The sequence below is a fragment of the Nicotiana attenuata genome, unplaced genomic scaffold (genome assembly GCF_001879085.1).
Source record: "Nicotiana attenuata strain UT unplaced genomic scaffold, NIATTr2, whole genome shotgun sequence".
Taxonomy (NCBI): Eukaryota; Viridiplantae; Streptophyta; class Magnoliopsida; order Solanales; family Solanaceae; genus Nicotiana; species Nicotiana attenuata.
Genome location: NW_017670258.1, coordinates 108202 through 115177, shown reverse-complemented (window position 1 = coordinate 115177; position 6976 = coordinate 108202).

Sequence of the window (6976 nt, the reverse complement as noted above, 5' to 3'; positions counted from 1 at the left end):
GATTTTGGTATTGATTTGGTGCCGGCACCGGCGGGGTTAAAGGAGTTGAAGGAACAGCTTCAGGAACTCTTTGATAAGGGGTTCATTAGTAGACCTATATGGATGTGTGTTCTACATCGAGTCGGCTTGATTGACTCAGAGTTGTATTGTTGAGAGATGTGTTGATTCGATTGTTATTGAGCTTGTTAGTGATCTGGGGAGATCTATGAGTTATCTTTCCGTAATGTGAGGCATTAGGATTTGTTGATTATAGGCACATGTGGCGCGGTTTTATTAGGGCCTCTCAGTGGAATTCGAGCGGGAAGAGTATTGTGTATTGCTCGGCAGATGGCGTATCGGTTGTGTCCTTTCGGGTTTGTGTAGTGTTATGTCAATTGCTTCGCCGTGGTTATGATGATTTGCTTGGGTTCTAGACATTAAGTGCGCGTGGTTGTCGATTTGAGCATAGTGACTTGAGGTGTTTCATGTGGACCAGTGTTTGGATGAGGTCGCGCATTGGAGAGAAGTTATGTGGAGGTATGATCCTTCGGGTTAGATTCGTGTGTTCTGGTTCTACGACGTGTGATGGGTTCTTAGCATTGTGTTGAGGTGGTACTGGTGAGCTTGCGGTACAGCTCTCTCAATTGAGTCACTTTTCATGATTTGAATACGTTCGGATTGTTGCTTATTAGTGCGCGGGTTGCACGAGTTGTGGCTTTAGATTGTATTGATGTGTCATGTCACTAGAGTAGTTGGGTTGGATTAGATGAGATCGTCGGGATCTAAAATGAATACAAACGGATTCGATTTCAGTATGTTGGAAGGATAATGTCGATGTTCGACTTAGAAATTTGCTAGAGTCCTTGCCAAAGGAGGAGTGGCTTCATGAATGGTTGACTTGACAAATGGTTATTGATTTTCTACGTGTTTCATTTATCATTGGCAGTATATGAAAGTGTTGGAATGTGACTTTAGTTGATAAAAGGTTTACTATCAGTATTCGGTTGTTGTGTGCAACTGCTGTGATTAGAAGTTACCGCTACAAGTGATTGAGTTATGGGGTATATCATGTAACTGCACCTGAGGTTGCAGGTATGGGTTATTACAGTTTGTTCGGGCTTATTTAGAGTATAGATGTGAGGTTCTGATCTTGTGGATAATTTCAGGAGTGGAAATGTGGTTCAAGGGCTATGGGCTAGGTTGGATTGTGAAATTTCAGTTACATTGTGTTATCACACCTATATGAGATAGGGTGACAGGGGTTCACCCCCGGGCGTGTGCCTGGTAAGGTTATTCAGTGATTGATTGGCTTTTGGAACAACTCTAGGCACGTTCAAGGACGAACGTATGTTTAAGTGGGGGAGGATGTAACGACCCGACAAGTCGTTTTGAGCTTTTGCACTTCGCTCCCCAGTTCTCGGACATGTCTAGCCTCGTATTATGCATTATGACTCATGTAAATCGTTGGTTTTGGTTTTCAGGGTAATCGGAATGAATTTGGAAGAATAGTTCTCAGTTTGAAGCTTGAAATTTGAAAGCTTTGACCAAGTTTTGACTTGTTTGTATATGATCTCGGATTGGAATTTTATGATTTGGTTAGCCCCGTTTGGTGATTAGGGACTTAGGAGCGTGATCGGAATGCATTTTGGAGGTCCGTGGAAGGTTTAGGCTTGAATTGGCGAAATTGAGATTTTGGCGTTTTCCGGTTGGTAGGTGAGATTTCGATATAGGGGTCGAAATGGAATTTCGGAAGTTGCAGTAGGTCCGTTGTGTCATTTGGGATGTGTGTGCAAAATTTTAGGTCATTCGGACGTGGTTTGACAGACTTTTTGATCAAAAGCGTAATTCGGAAGATTCTGAGAACCTTAGGCTTGAATTCTATGTGCTTTGGTGGTTTTGATGTTGTTTGAGGTGTTTTGAAGGTTGGTATAAGTTTGAATAGTAGTATAGGAGGTGTTTGTGCTGTTGGTTAAGGTCCTGGGGACCTCAGGGTGATTTCGTATGGTTGACGGGAAGATTGGAAGTGGTTTGGCAGCTGAAGTGTTCTAATTGCTGTCATAACCGCACCTGCGGCTAGGTGACCGCAGGTGCGGTCTCACAGAAGCGATAAGGGGGCCGCAGATGCGGCCAGAGGCGTGTTTGAGTGGAACCGCAGATGCGATAATAGGGTCGTAGGTGCGAGAGGGCGGTATGTTGACCGCAAAAGCGGTACCGCAGAAGCGGCAATAGGGCCGCAGATGCGGAACTCCTGGACCAGAAGTATATAATATTTCCCTTCGCGAATTTTGGCAAAAACTCCATTTTTGAAGACGGGAAACGAGCTAGGGCAGAGAATTCAAGGGAAAATCGAGGTGAATCAGTTGGGTAAGTTCTCTAAGCTTCATTACTTGAGTTTATGATCATTTTTCCATTGGTTAATCACGAAATTAGTGGAAATTTAGGGTAAAATTTGAGGAAACTAGGGCTTGGTATTGGAGACCTAAACTTGAGGATTTGGAGGACCATTTGTTGTTGGATTTTGGAACTTTTGATATGTACGAACTCGTGGGGAGATAAGGAATTTATTGATGTGAATTTTATCAAATTCCAAGATGTGGGCCGGGGGGTCGGGTTTTGGTAATTTCGGGATTCGCGTTGTTTTTCGATTATTTTCGAGTGGGCTTTGTCCCTTTAGCATATTTTGATGATTTCGTTCAGATTTTGGTAGATTTGGAGCATCCGGAGGCCAATTCGAAGGGCAAAGGCATTGCGAGCTAGAGTTTGGGCCGGATTGAGGTGAGTAATGATTGTAAATGCTGTCCTGAGGGTATGAAACCCCGCATCACACATCGTCGTGCTATGTTGAGGTGACGCATACGCTAGATGTCGAGCGTGGGATCGTGCACCGTTGGGGATTGTGACTTGGTCTATCCGAAATGACTGTTTTATTGCGTATTTGATTGCAAATTGTTTGATGTTATCATGTTTTGGGCTAAATGCCATATTTGGGCTTCGTGCCAACTATTCGGACCCTTAGGGGATTTTTACTGCCATTTCCTCACTGTTTTGACTTTATACTCTACTCAGTCATGCTACATTTTACTGTTTTCATAACTCAGCCATGTTTACTCTATTTTAACACCTTAAACGATATTTTAAAAGATATTTTGAGCTGAGCATCATGTTTTACTGTTGCCCGAGTGGCTTATGAGATTCTGAGTAAGGCCGAGGGCCTGTGTTGTGAGGATACTTTTTGGTCGGGCTGCACGCCGCATCAGTGATATACTGATTATGATAATGAGGCTGAGGGCCTGAGATTGCACGCCACGAGGTGGCTTGTGATTGATATGAGGCCGAGAGCCTATTTATGATGCCACGGGATGGCTTGATATTGCGCTTGGGCCGTAAGGGGCCCCTCCAGGAGTCTGTACACCCCCAGTGAGCGCGGGTACCCAGTGTGATGATTCTATTTTTTATGTGAGGCCGAGGGCCGGATTGGTTATACCACGAGATGGCTTGTTATTGCGCTTGGGCCTTAAGGGGCCCCTCCCGGAGTCTGTACACCCCCAATGAGCGCGGGTACCCATTGTGATACGAGATATAGCCCGAGGGGCTGGTATTGTACTATGTTATTGCCCGAGGGGCTGATTCTGTTATTATTATGCCCGAGGGACTATTATTGTTCCATGTGTTTTCCCGAGGGGCTGCTTCTGTTGGTATTGTGCCCGAGGGGCTGATTTTATTGATATTGTGCCCGAGGGGCGGTTCTTTACGTGCTTATCTCTTCTAGTTGCCTGTCATTTACTTGCTTAACTGTTAAAAAGGCATTTTGAAGAAGCTTAAATTGAATAAAGTGACTTTACATATTTTCACTGCTTCATTGTTTTACTGGCTTTCACTACTTCTTTATAGCCTGTTGATGTGCCTTCACGCGATTTCTTATTGCTCAGTCTGCATTTATTTTTATTACTCACTGAGTTGGAGTACACACTTTACTCTCTGCACCCCTGCGTGCAGATTCGGGCGCTACAGGTCTTGCTAGCGAGGGTTGAGAGCTGTCCGGCAGATTCCGGAGATTCACTAGGTAGCTGCCCGGCGATTCGCAGCCCAGTGCTTCTCCCTCTATCTTATTTCCTTCTGTTTTAGTTACGTAATAGTTGTGTAGACTCGTTTCAGACTTGTAGTTTTATGATAGATGATCATGACTGGTGACACCCCGATGTCGGGCTATGTCTATTCCGCAACTATACTGTTTCACCTTATTTTTTGGGATTATTATTATTTTAGAGACTTAATTTGTATCGATTTAATTGCTTAAAATGAATTGGTAGTGTGTCGGATGGCCTTCTCTTCACGAGAGGTGCCATCACGATCAGGTCTGGGTTTAGGGTCGTGATAGGGGAGAGCTAAGCCAGACACATACCGTAATAATGGTGAAAATCCTCCGTCAAGGAAGGAAGAGGAAGTGTATAGCAGACAACGAACGGGTATGCGTAAAATGCACAGTACCCTGGGCGATGTACCTGCACTACATCGCTGCCAGCAGGGATAAATTCGACTCGGGCCGGGATTCGCCATTTAGCCCTAAATGCAACGAGCGCCGCCGCATCCATCTCAGAAACGACGGGTTCAGGATCTCCCTCGAGTTCTTGAAATCTAAACCTGACCTTCATCGAACATGGAATTATCTCATCCACGGTGGGGAAATTCTCGTCTTCTACCATGGCTGCTCCTTCTTCATGAGAAGGCATGTCCACAGCCAAAGCTACAAGATCAGAGGCTCCCTCAAGATCAAACGGGGTACTAGCCATTTTTCTGATTGTGTATGAAAAGGAAATGCAAAAGTGAAAAAGATGACAATGGCGGAAAACGCTAAAGGAAGGAAGAAAACACTGGTACAGGAAATTTAAAGAAGGAAAAGCTTGGGGTTTAAAAGCTTAAGAAACAGCTCAAGTAAAATGCTCATCCCTATTTATAAGAATATGGGCACCCTGATTGAGAAAGCCCAAACGCCACCTCATTAATTTCGAAATGGAAGAGGCGCAGGAAACGGCGTAACGTATCGGGAACATGCGCTAGAATGACGCATGATGAAATGACGTCATTTCAAACTGACGTAACGGTCAGATGTGGCTCTTGAAGCACCACGTCATCACCTCGCCATTAAAGGGTCACTCCTCGGCCAACGTGTTCAGATTTCTCAAAACTGCAACTGGCGAAGTCCGCCCATCGAGCTCATCCAAAGACAACCCCGACTGGCGGATGGACTAACTGTATCGGTCAAAATCTAATCAAGGAGACCTCGCCTGAAAGAGGGTAATCAAGAATCAATTAGGCCGAAGTAACATTGGCGAGCCGAGCAGCTAAGGTCGAGGTCGAGCACTCAGATCAGCCAAAACGGCTAGTTTAGCAATAAGATATTTTAATGGAATATTCTGCAGAATATTCTCTACACTTGTACTTTCAGTAGGTAAGGTGTATGTCTCATATAAGTAGGAAGTGAGAGAGTAAGAAAGGGGTATGTAATATTCTATATGTAAGCTCTCTCTTAAAAAGTTGGCTCTCAAGTAACTACAAACATTATCTTTACACAAAATTTGATTTGTTGTTTGTTCCAAGCTTTCTCACATCAGATCCGATAAAGTTCTCTATATTCCCACGTTTGGTTACTTTACATCACTATCAGAGGGAGATCATCTACCTCATTAAATATTTGGGTGAATCATTCTCTCTATTTAAATTTATTACCATTTATCGTATTTTTTGCTTGTCACTATCCCCTTATTCACTTATAACAATATCATCAAACACTCCATTGATATTTAATAACCTTAAATGTGGTTTTTATATTATTGATATCTTCAATCTTGGATCTAGAACATGTTATATTTAACTAAAATTTACCCATTAATATTTTATTTAATTAGTTTAACAAAAAGGCTTAACACTTTTTGGTCAAACAAAGCTTTCATAAACTACGGCTTCTACCGGAACGCCATCTTTCATTTTCAAGAGTTTTTTCATACCGGATAGCTCTTTTTCGACATGAGTTTTACGGGAAACAGGGACGAGTTTGAGAGTTTTCATCGAGGTCACCCGTTTGGCTAAGCTTCGGTCCTAGTTCTCGTTCATCATACTACTACGGTTGTAACGGAAGAAGCTTTTGCTGCAATAAAGGTCCAATCTTTTTAACATTTTTTGTCCACTTCATTTCCTTTTAACTTTGATATGTGATTAATTTGGTGTATGATTTTGATGTTATGTATAACTATTAATCAGTGTGTTTTGTTTGATGATATTATCCGTTTCTCACCTTTTCAATTAGTTAATGCTAGATTTTATTTAAATTTTTTAGTATATATTTTCTATTTGAATAGAACTCGTTCAATTTGCATTTGAATTACTGTTGTTTCGTCTCTTGTTAGATTAGTTCTTCGTAATACTAGTTAGTTTATTTGATGGCTTTTTAGCAAGTGATAAAATATCAAAAGACAAATTATCTATTTGTTTACTTGTTTATTATTTTTGTTTGTGAGTTATTAATTTATATTTGAGTTAGATTGGAGTGATTCTGTTTTTAAGTTTAGTATGATATTATCCATGTGCTGACTGAATGGGAAGGCTTGATTGCTGATTGATATGGCCTTGATATGAAATAAGAAATGGGCCGTGAAATTTTAGTAAAAATTGTGTGAGGTAGCCACTTTTTAAAGTAGTATTTACTTTTTATCCAATATTTTCAATGTTTAGCAATAGTAGCCATTAGTCTATCAAAATTAATATGAAAAGACTGTGTTACCCTTTCTTCTATCTCATATAATGTTGCAGGTTTTTACTGCTGGCGGCTTCATCTACATTTCGGTTGCTGGGGTGTTGGCTGAAATGAATAGTGGTGGCAGGACTACATTGATGAATACAGTATCCAACTTATCTCACTGTTATCAGGGATGGCTGTTGCTCTTTGTATCTCCCTTGTTGAATGACAATACATGCTACTTATAGTGTTCGTAGAGAGGGC